This window comes from Nansenia antarctica, assembly GCF_963989245.1.
Source record: "Nansenia antarctica genome assembly, chromosome: 9".
Lineage (NCBI taxonomy): Eukaryota > Metazoa > Chordata > Actinopteri > Argentiniformes > Microstomatidae > Nansenia > Nansenia antarctica.
Genome location: NC_137679.1, coordinates 10,404,478 through 10,416,501, shown reverse-complemented (window position 1 = coordinate 10,416,501; position 12,024 = coordinate 10,404,478).

Here is a 12,024-nt window from a genome sequence, read left to right as displayed (position 1 = left end):
AGAAAGTTGAGTCCCCTAACACAACATAGCACTGCTATCTGCACCCCGATCACACAGCAGCGATGGCTAATTACGACGTGGAGGACCAGAGACCGTTTGATGTTATACTTTGTCATCGTTGGGACTGCGTGAGTAACGTCTATCATGCTTGTTCTCGATAGGCCCCGCATTTTCCCTCATATCTTCGATATGGATGAGATTGCTCCTTGACAAGTTTCAGTAACATCATTTTTTCTTAATTTTTCCATCAATCTTTTCCCCAAAGGAATCATTTGTGGGCAACCATCCTGTCTCTATATGGATCACCTGTCTCTATATGGATCACCTGTCACTCACAGACCCTGCCCTTCCCCTCCACACCAGACAGGGAGGAGTCAGCCCAGAGGAGTCGGAGGATGATCCGGGATCAACGTTTACCCCCCTCGTCCCCTCTCTCATTGTGCTCTTACCTGCCAACTCATTCACAGTCCCCGTTGTTTCTGGCCATCCTTGCATTCGCTTGCTTTCTCTGCCGCTGGCTTGCCCTGAAAGGAGAAGAGGAGGAAAACATTAACTCTGTATGAATACTTAAAAAAACGAGAGAATGGCTGCATTTACAGTGACAAGCTGCTTGGATGGCACTCCATTTCATAGGGCCCCTCGCTTGGCAATGGCAGCCAGCGGAGGGCATTGGTATCGCGGAGAGGATGCCAAAGTCTTTGTTGAAAGCGGGGCGTGTGTAGTACCGCCAAAGCAAGGGCTTAACAAATGGAAATGTTCTACAGGATAGGCATGGAATCATAGTGACTCGTATTAGCACATCCTACTCCAGCTAGACCTTTAAAAAAAAAAGGGGAACGCCATTACTGATATGGAATAATGGCTTTGCTCATACCGAGTGTGGCTGGTATAAGACACTTTTGGCAGACTGACTCATTTTCATAAATCCCTGTGGAAATTATGAGAGTTGTATCTACCCACCTGACTAAAATCGTACCATTCATATCTCCAGAATACGTAACAAACCTATCGTGTCCCTCTGTGAATACTCCCTCCACAGTCCTCCCAGTTCTAGAGGACCTTCCCTTATGTTAAGCTTCCTCCTTCTCTACTCTCTGCTGTTACTGTTGTTCTGTTTGCTTTTGAGGAATCCTTACATAACTAGGGGAGCGTCCAGCCAGGCCAAAAGACAGATTCTCTCCTCACAAACAGATAAAGTGGCTGAGCTCCTCTACAGGCCCCAGGTACTGGAGAGAGTCACAAACACGCAACCACACACACAGACAAGAAACAAAGGATCTGCCATGCTGAATAAATGATAAGGCACCAAAACACGCATAGATAAAAACTCTCCATCTCTTCATGAATTAGTGAAATGCATGGAGTGTTTGACCTCTGTGCTTGTTTTCAAAAATGCATAAACATGGTCAGGGTACTCTTCTCCCTCTTTCCTCCATGCTGCACGTGCAAGTGAGTGCTTTTCCTACATTACAGTTGCGTTATCTGTTGCCGCTTGCCAGCTAATGGCTGTAAGACCTTGCGTAAACACACCCGGAGCATCAAAAGTGTGTGTGTGTGTGTGTGCGTGTGCGTGTGCGTGTGCGTGTGCGTGTGCGGTGCGTGTGTGTGTGTGGTTTGTGTGTGTGTGCGTGTGTGGTGCGTGTGTGTGTGGTTTGTGTGTGTGTGTGTGTTTGTATTTGTGTGTACTGTGATAGACTGAAGACATAACACAATACAGTCCTTCAGGGCAATACACTGTTATCCTCTCCCTTTTTCTCTGTAGCTGACAATGCAGAGCTCAAATTCAACTGAGAGTGACTAATTATACTCACAAAGTAGATGATGGAGTTGATGGATATTGGCATTGCCACTGTAATCATCATCATTGTCGTCATCATCAACAACAATATCTCCATAATCCCCCCCCGTCCCCAACCTTCCTACTCCTTTGACAAACCACTACATCATCACATTTGTAACAGTGGCATCCGGAGTCAATGTCTCAGAACGCTCAGAAAGATATATGTTCCCTATAATTAGGACAGAGGGAAATACATATTCAAACGTGCATACATTAGCATGTTATGTCAGAGGCCTGTTGTACATAATAGCTGCATCTTTGATGGAGCCTTCTACAGTAGAGTCGGAAGACATTATGTTATTATGTGTCCACTTTGTGGAGCCGTGCTTATGAAAGTGGGGACAGGTATGTACAGACGCTTTGAGGTCAGGTCACAAATGAGTGTTGTGCAACCTGCCCAGTAGGCCTACTGTACATTGCAGAGTTGTCATGGCAACACTGCAAAAAAACAACAACAACAGAATGAATAACATTGAAAAAAAAAAATGAATATTTGATTTGACAGAAAAGAACACAACAGTTTATGTTTCAGTACAATATCCCGATGTGCTCTACATACTGTATCCATTAGGTGAATGGCACCATGACAGTGTGTGGTTTAACCAATATTGTATTCATCAGTCGGCCCTATTTGTGGAATAGCCACAACAGTCATTTCCTGGTCGTGTTTGATCCACTGACGGACGCACCCCAACCCTTCTTCAACTAATTTCCCCACACAATCTTCAATATCAATTCCAACCCAATAAACCTGGAGAGTCCAATAACTCCTCCAGGTCTCTAGAGACCTGCGCTTGTTACACCCTCTCGCCTACAGAGGCCAGACAGCGAGATGCCACGGTTCACGACGGCCGTTTCTCTCCCTCTCTTTATCTCTCTTGAACTCAACGGACACAAGGTGCCTCTCTCTGAGAGGGGTAGGCCAACAAATCAAGCCTGTGTCGGTGCTTCTAGCTCTCCGAGTTCCTGTGACCACCCTATCACAGTCTGACCCATAGGTCACACTGCATCACCCTCTGGAAATGACCAGGAACGCATTGTCAGGCTGAATCAATCGGCCCCCAAACAGCCGCTTGTTCAATTAAGGGCCTGTGTGTGTGGGGGGGGGGGTTGTCGGCATAGTGTACCTAGTCAGGAATGCGGGCCCCAGAGGAGCAGTGAGTGCTGAAATCAGCTCGGTCGCTCCCTCCCATTTGTCATCATCTAATGGTAAATCTATCTGTGGTCTGGCCCAGGTCTCTCACCCGGGCAGATCACTATGACCCTGCCTTTGGTCAGTAACGAGGGTGGGAGGGAGGGGGGGAGGGGAGAGAGGGGGGGAAGGAGGAAGACCAGTGAATTGGGAATGAGCAGGGTTGGGTTGGAGCAAGAAAGAAATCGAGGTAGAGAGATGAAGAAAGGATTAAACTTGTTGTGATTGCAATCCAGACAATAACACAATTTGGCCGTCAAGCTGTGAGGACAATGATGGGGAAACAACATTTGTGAAACCTGATCAGAGATTCAGTCAATAACGCATTTAAAACACTTCACACTTGAATGTCTCTCTATCACACATACTTTATACAGTATATCACCATGAAGCCAGAGGGTTTGATTAGGAATCAGAACTAGGAGCTGACAATGGTCCCTACAGCTTACACGTTCTGCTTAATTCATGCTTTGACATGGCATAAATACAGGCAGTGATTGTATAATTCAGCCATAGTTTCCATGTAATAAATCAGACTTAGAAGATGATAATGATGATAATGAGATAAAGTAAATTAGGGACTTTAAAGTGAGAATTAAGAGGGAATACATTTATCTGGAACAAATATTATGTGGTAATGCTCTCTGTTACAAGATCTATGACTTAATTAAATTAAAATGCAGCTAAATCTCGACTTTAATATGATTTGTAATTAACACATTTCCCAGTCATGTACATAATTTGTCTGTAGACAAAGAGTGTTTATAGGCTTTTATTTTTTTAACTTATTCTATGAAAACGACACACGCTTTTATGTATTATTATGAGTGTGCGTGTCTCTGTGTGTATGTGTCTCTGTGTGTGTGTGTGTGTGTGTGTGTGTGTGTGTGTGTGTGTGTGTGTGTGTGTGTGATATTGCAGTAGCCCATGTGTTTACAAATGCAACTGTAATCACTGCTTCTGACAACCAGACGTCCTCCCTGTAATGCTGACAAATACAAAACCATTATGTTTCGCATACCCTGGGTAATACGGAAGCAATGCTATGGTACCCTAGTCAGACAACCTCCTCAGTCATCGACAATGTGAAGACGGAGAACGCCTGCTTATTATAATAGGCAGACAGTGTCTGGTCCCTCTCAAAATATCACATTACAGCTCAGGAATGTCTGCAAAATTGAAACAGATTCCACTTCTATGGTCTGCAAGTCCAATAAATCCAATAATAGGAAGGCTAAACTACAACAACATCAACAACAACAACAATGACAACAGTGAAACTAGAAAGTACAAGACAAGATGCAACACATTAACACTAGAACAGCTTTTTTGCCTACTACGTGCCTTTTTACCTACTAAAAGAGCCGCCTCTTTACAATGCTCAAGCTGCTATTTACACACGACCACTAGTTGGCCGCTTGTAAATTCGCCTGCTTCCTACGTCAACGTCATACTTCTTCATACTAGCTTATCCTGATGTGATTTTGAAAATGTAAGGATACTGGGTGGTAGAACGCACATATGTAGGAAAAGTCATGAAAGGAGGGTCCTGAAATTTGATCGAGTGCAAAGATATTCAATTGTTTCTTTACTCACGGCTGTTCGAGTGTTAACCTGCCATGCTATGCTAGGTATATGATCGCTAGCTCTCACAATGCCATGTGGTCTTCTCTCTGGGTAGGCATCCCGGCGCTAATAAACAACTGTTTTTACAGACGGCAGCTACTCATCACAGACTGCATGATGAAGCCACACAGATCCTAATCTGCCGGCCCGATATTTAAAAAATTCCTCTTTGCTGAGTGGAATTAGCACAATCAGGAGAGATATGGAATTAATATGTCTGATTAAGTGGCTGACTGAATTAGCATTTGGAGTCTAAGGAGATTTCTGGAAGGGAGAGAGGGACCGAGGGAGGGGGGGGAACCGTTGAGAGAGGGAGCGAGGGAGGGGTGGAGGAATGGTGGGATGGTGGCACAGACGCTACGCGTTTCACTGTGAAGAGAACATTTCCATTTACCTCGTCTTATGGTGACAGTCGGGCCAGTCTTGTCTCTTTGATTAATTATTTTTGACAAGGAAATGTTCCTCTGATTCATCTGACTGTGAAATGGATTCCTATTCGCCCTTCTGTCTTTAGCTTTTCAAAAGTACACACACCAGCTGTCAATTTTTCATGAAGAGGAAGGTAATTGGGTTGGCCCCTTTAAAACTGCAGATTCACAGAAGACATGACGGTCTACTTTTTAGAGAGACACTGGCATTAAACATGAGAGAACCTTATGAAGGTGCTTAACTGGATGGGAAGACATCAAGGGCAGCACGAAGAGGATACCGGAATTCAAAATGTAGATTAAAAAATAGGAAACAAGTCGTTTGTGGAAAAGCACAGAAGATGAAAGCCAGGGAAGCTCAAGGGACGGGAGTAAATAACCAATATGGAATCACCCCTCAGACCCAGAATGTCGGAGTCTTCTATGAAAGCCTGCCAACGTCTTTAGAGGATAGTTGAATACAGGGACATTTGAGGCATATAACAGTGACACTAAAAGCCAATGCACACGGCGTGTGATTTTGTCGAACGCCAACATTCGATTCTCAATTCACACCAATGAATGAATGAATGTGAATGGAGAATCGAATGTTGTCGTGCGACAATATCGCATCGCACGCCGTGTGCATTGTCTCATTGGGTCTCGTTCAAAACAATGGAATCGAATTCGGCGGTGCGACAAAATCGCACGCCGTGTGCATTGGCCTTAAGGGACACATTGGTAGACACACTACATGCACATTTCAAATATGTTGTGACCTTTCTCAAGTCTGAGCAAATAACCAAGCTAGCTGTAAGACATTACTCTCTTAAATAATCTCAAATTACAGTTGTTGTTGTCTAGATGGAACTTGTCATTCATCCAGGTGATATACTACTTGGGGACAGGATGAGGAGAGGGGAGTGGTGAGATGTAAAAGGAGCAGTATGAGAGAAAGTCAAGGAATAGGCATAGAAGGAGGGCGAGGGAAAAGTTAGTCCGTTAAGAGTACGGTGAAGGAGTGACAAGTAGAGGAGTGGCATGATTGGCTGCTGGTGATTCGGTGTTCATTTGTAGGGCGGCTGTGGCGCCGGAGGTAGACGCCGGCGTCTTAATGTTCGCAAGGTTGGCAGATTGGCGATTCCAGCCCCTGCCGGGCCACATGTCGAAGTGTCCTTGGGCACTTAACCCCAAATTGCTCCCAATAAGCAAACCGGCGCCTTGCATGGTAGCTTGCCGTGGTGTGTGACTGTGTGTGTGTGTGAATGGGTGAATGAGAGGCCATTGGAAAGCGCTTTGTGCTATATAAGTCAGTCCATTTACCATTTTGTTCCCCTAGGAGCAGAGTTACAGTGACTCACGGGGGCGTGTGTCTGTCTCTCTGGAGCAACGATAGGCATGCACGAGCATGCACGAGCCACAGAGTGTACAAGGTGACTCAGTCTACAGATCTGCCATTATAGAACAATGGAAGTACTGGGTGAACACACATTAGAGCCCTGGCTCCCCTGCTCTGATGCTCGCCTGTCTGACACTTCACATGTTTGCACTCAGGAGATTTCTCCAGGGAAGAAAAAACAAGAGCTGTTGGCTTAATGTGTAGGTTCATCGGTTGGTATTTTACATTTAACCAAGTCACATTAACACGCTGTTTCATTATTAAATGGCGTTATTTAACTATGCAATAAAATAATCAACACGGAAAATCGGGACCGTTAACTCTTTATACGTTGGTAATGTGCAGGCTGGACTGTGTTAAAGATGTGTGTGTGCACAGATTGGTTGTCAGAGGACTACGTCTACTGGGAATGTCCAAGGGAGAAGCAAAAAGGCTCAGCAAGTATTGTCTGTCTCTGCGATTATTGGCAGCCGCCAAATATGGCGGAGACGGTGTTACTTGTACCCGTGAGTCTTGTCCTGTTGTATGTGAAAGACATTGTCCATGTCTGTTTGTGAATGCATCCCATCTGTGCCTTCAGTATTTGTGTCCTTGTATACTTGTTTCTATGTGGACAGAAATAAATGATTAAAATGTATGTGTGTGTGTGTGTGTGTGTGTGTGTGTGTGTGTGTGTGTGTGTGTGTGTGTGTGTGTGTGTGTGTGTGTGTGTGTGTGTGTGTGTGTGTGCTTACGTGTGTATGCTGACGTGTGTGTGGGTGCATGTGCGTGTGAGTGAGTGAGAAAGAGAGAGAGAGAATAATGTCATCATTAACCATACATGGGTTGGCAACATATCCCTTCACACACGCACAAAGCGAAACTCTACTCAAACCCAAGACCAACAAACAAACAACAGCTCATCTCCACTCACTCACAACGTCACACATGTAAACACAAACTCAGTGTGTCTGCAGCAGCAACCCAGCAGAGCAGCAGAGCCGCTCTCGAACTCGCTGAGCTGCCCGATCTGGTCTCTCCGTCGTCTTGGTTGGAGGCAGCCAATACGTGGGAGCGGTGTCTCATGCTGAGTGACACCTCCCAGCGCATGTAAGCCAGTGTTTCCGCACGCTTACACTCAGAAAACACCTCCCTCAGCACCTCCAACAAATCTCTACAGACACGTCTCACCACAGCAGAAAAAAATCACACAAACAGTCTTGTCAATGAGCGGAGAGAGAGAGTTTAGCGTGCGCAACGAGGCTTCTTCTTTCCCCTGTCAGAGAGGAGCAACTCCTATTGGGTTCCGTTAAGAGGATTCCTGATATCAACGCTAAGCAGAGCGTTCATTACAGGTATTGAGGTAGAGGAGGTCGAAGGCAAGGAGTTAAGAACGGGGAAATGCTGACATGGTACCCACGGAGCGGGTAATATACTGAACCATCTGCAGGGCAGATTAGAAGGGGAAGCTTATATCAGAAGTGCTGTGAGTCTGATAGCACACATATGCATCTGGTTAGCAGCTAGAAGGTCTACACGGATATGATGTTATAGTGTGTGTGTGTGTGTGTGTGTGTGTGTGTGTGTGTGTGTGTGTGTGTGTGTGTGTGTGTGTGTGTGTGTGTGTGTTGTGTACATTTGACAATAACAGAGCTCATTGCACATAACTGGTAGCCTTTTTTATACATCTGTACGTAAACGACCTTAACTATACATAGTTCATAACTGTATACCTCTAAACTACTGTACATGGCATGTTTTTATATCATGTCTTTATATCATGTTCTTATATCACTATTTATTTGCACTTCTGGTTCGATGCTAAACTGCATTTCGTCTGGTTCTTGTACTCTGCAATGACAATAAAGTACAAAACTGCTTTGTCAAATCAGAATGTCTTATCCTTTCCATCTCTTCTTGAGAACAGTTAATGACCAAATGGAATTCACTGTTTTATTGTCAATCTCATACACAGCACAGCAATCATGGAGACAAAATGCAGTACTGAACAAAGAACAGAACAAAATGCACTTTTCATATCTGGTGAACACACTGAGTCATTTGAACTGTATTTCATCACCAAGATGGGATTTGTCTTGTACATATGTTTGTCTCTTTTTGCTAATTGTGTAAAGAGGTAAAATGCAAGCAGCTTTTCAGCATCCACCAACTCAGTGGCCTTGATGTTTCTATCAAAGCAAGAAAAGACAAAGTTCATTACTGACTAGAACTGTGTGTATTGTGTTATTATAAGAATGTTTAAAGCACTGTTACATTTGTACCAATGGCGCCTTTATTGTGCATTCTTTGTTCATATACAACCTCTGGATATACTCCTCAATAAAGAAGTGAAAAGAAATAAGATTCATTCTTTCTTTTTTAAACATTTTAAGCACCACACGCATGTAAATGTCAGGGTATATAGCTTTATTTCAATTGCAATCGCATTGGATGCTACATTTAAGCACATTTGACTACATATTGATAATTATTTAAGCTTGTCTTTGTATCCAGACAAATGTACTTGTTTTGAATCTGACTGCACTCGTTTTAAGATAACTGTGGGTTCTTTGAGACTAGATATTGTTACTTGTTTAAAAAAATCTTGGCAAGTGAAAATTCTGTTGGCAGATAATTGTGCTTATTTTAATAAATATTTCCCCCATGTTATTGCTTTTTTTCTTGGTTTTGAGAGACGACTTTTTGCAGTGCAGGTTATAGGTTATTTTACAAACATCCATTTAGCAGAGCATAACTGATAGAGAATGTTATCATTCTCATTTGAAAGTGGACCATACAGTAGTAATAGTATTGCTTAAGAAATTGTCACAATTTATCCTGCTGACAATGACGCTTAAGATAACATTTCATTGTTACAAATGTCACCAACGATGACAACTTATGTCCATATCATGATTCGCAATTCGCTAAATATTATTCAGCATTATGAATGTCTTAGCTCAAGCAACAAATCAAAAACAACAAAGATAAAATGAAAGCTAAGAAAGCAAGAGAGAGAGAGAGAAAGAGGAAATAGGGAGAGCAACGTGAGAGACATATTTTCCTTCTTCTCTCTCATCATCTCTTGCATGAGAGACCAGGGAGAGGCAGCTGATGATGGGGAGTACACGCCACGCACCATCAGTCATGCGTTTTCTGTCTCGCCAAGACCATCAGCCTTCCTTCCGGTGGTATCCGGAAAACTCTTTTGCGCCAGTCTAGCCTCCAGCCTCAGTGCCAGCTCCAGCTCCAGCTGCCACGGCCTGCCAATCCTGCCCATCCAGGGAGTGAATGCACCAATGCATCAGAGACAAGTGAGAGGGGAACTTACAGGCAGATAGATAGCAACACTGCTGTGCAGTATCGCTAACACTACACTGTAAACACAGTCAGGAGATTTGGAGCCCGGGTGTGTAACGTGTGCAGAACCTGAGTATGTATGTATGTATGCTGCAGTTGGAAAAGATGTGGGTTGAAAACAGGAGGGGGTTGAGTTACCATGAAGACAGGAGGATGGAGAAGCGTGAGGAAGAGAGGGTGATTACGGAAGAGGAAAGGAAGGAGGATGGCGCTATTAGGAGAAAACACAGAAGGTTTTTAATTGAACACTTAATCAGGGTGAGGGGTCATTTGACCAAGTGAGCAAAGAACAATGTTATATCTTTGCACTCGATCACATTTCAGGACCCTCCTTTCATCCTTACATTTTCAATATCACTTCAGGATAAGCTAGTATAAAGCTATTTTGCTAGTTTTTCTGTGTAGGAAAAGGCAGGCTAATTTACAAGCGGCCAACTAGTGGTCGTTGTGTGTAAATAGCAGCTTGAGCATTGTAAAGAGTTAGCATTTGACTAGCAGACACCCCAGTGTTTCTGCTCATGTATGCAAGTGAGGACATCTGACTAATGGCATAGGTCACATACTGTATTTGCGTAAGAGCTCAAAGATAAAACCCATCTATCAATCAAACAGGCTCTCCTTGCTCTGTGCTTTATGTGACTGATGAGGGTGTGTGTGTTACGGTACATGTGGGAAAACTAGGGTTAGGGTTAGGTGCTACGTCGACTTGGTACATGCTGGCATGTCTAACCCTAACCCTAACCCTAACCCTAATCCTAACCCTAACTGTAGCCCCCTAGCACCTAACCCTAACCCTAGTTTTCCCACATGGACAGTATTCCCACATGTACCGTAACATGTGCATTATCAACTGGATCTCCATAGATTGGTAACGCAGAAATAACAGAACGATGAAATACTGAAAAATGTATACTCAGCCAAGCATGTCATCAGTATTCACTGAGCCTCCTTGAGTGTGTGTGTGTGTGTGTGTGTGTGTGTGTGTGTGTGTGTGTGTGTGTGTGTGTGTAGGCAGATGTATGTAGGTTTATCTACAGTAAATCTGCAGGTTGAAGTGCATGTGCGTAGATTGAGTGCACCATGTAGGAGATGGAGTGAGACTGAGAGATTGCTAGATCTGAAGTGAGAAGCTATCCTTCAATGGCTCTCTCTCTCTCTCTCTCTCTCTCTCTCTCTCTCTCTCTCTCTCTCTCTCTCTCTCTCTCTCTCTCTCTCTGTGTGTGGAGAAGGAGCCCATCTGAAGCGGTTATTTATTTTTCATCTGGAGATGGAAAATGGAGAGCTGTGAGGTGAACCCCAGTGGAATTACTGACTAGAGATCGAACCTCTGGGGACTCCCTGTCTCTATCTCTCTCTCTCTCTCTCTCCCCCCCCCTCCTTCTCTCTCTTTTGCCCCCCCTTCTCTTTCCATCTCCCACCTTTCTGATCTCCACTATACTAGCTATACTCTCTCTGCTCTGAGAAAGGAGAGAACTGCTCATTCCACATACACACACACACACACACACACACACACACACACCCACACACCCTCTCATACCCTCTCTGCCTCTCCAATCATTCCCACCAAGGAGAGAACTGCTCATTCCACATACACGCACACACACACACACACGCACACACGCACACACACACACACACGCACACCCTCATACCCTCTCTGCCTCTCCAACCATTCCCACCAAGGATAGAACTGCTCATTCCACACACACACACACACACACACACGCACACGCACACACGCACACACACACACACACACACACACCCACACACCCTCTCATACCCTCTCTGCCTCTCCAACCATTCCCACCAAGGAGAGAACTGCTCATTCCACATACACGCACACACACACGCACACGCACACACGCACACACACACACACACACACCCTCATACCCTCTCTGCCTCTCCAACCATTCCCACCAAGGATAGAACTGCTCATTCCACATACACGCACACACACACGCACACACGCACACACACACACACACACACACACACACACACACACACACCCACACACCCTCTCATACCCTCTCTGCCTCTCCAACCATTCCCACCAAGGAGAGAACTGCTCATTCCACATACACGCACGCACACACACACACACACACACACACACACACACACACACACACACACACACACACACACCCTCATCCCCTCTCTGCCTCTCCAACCATTCCCGCCTCGTCTCATTCAAAACTCCACTCAGCCC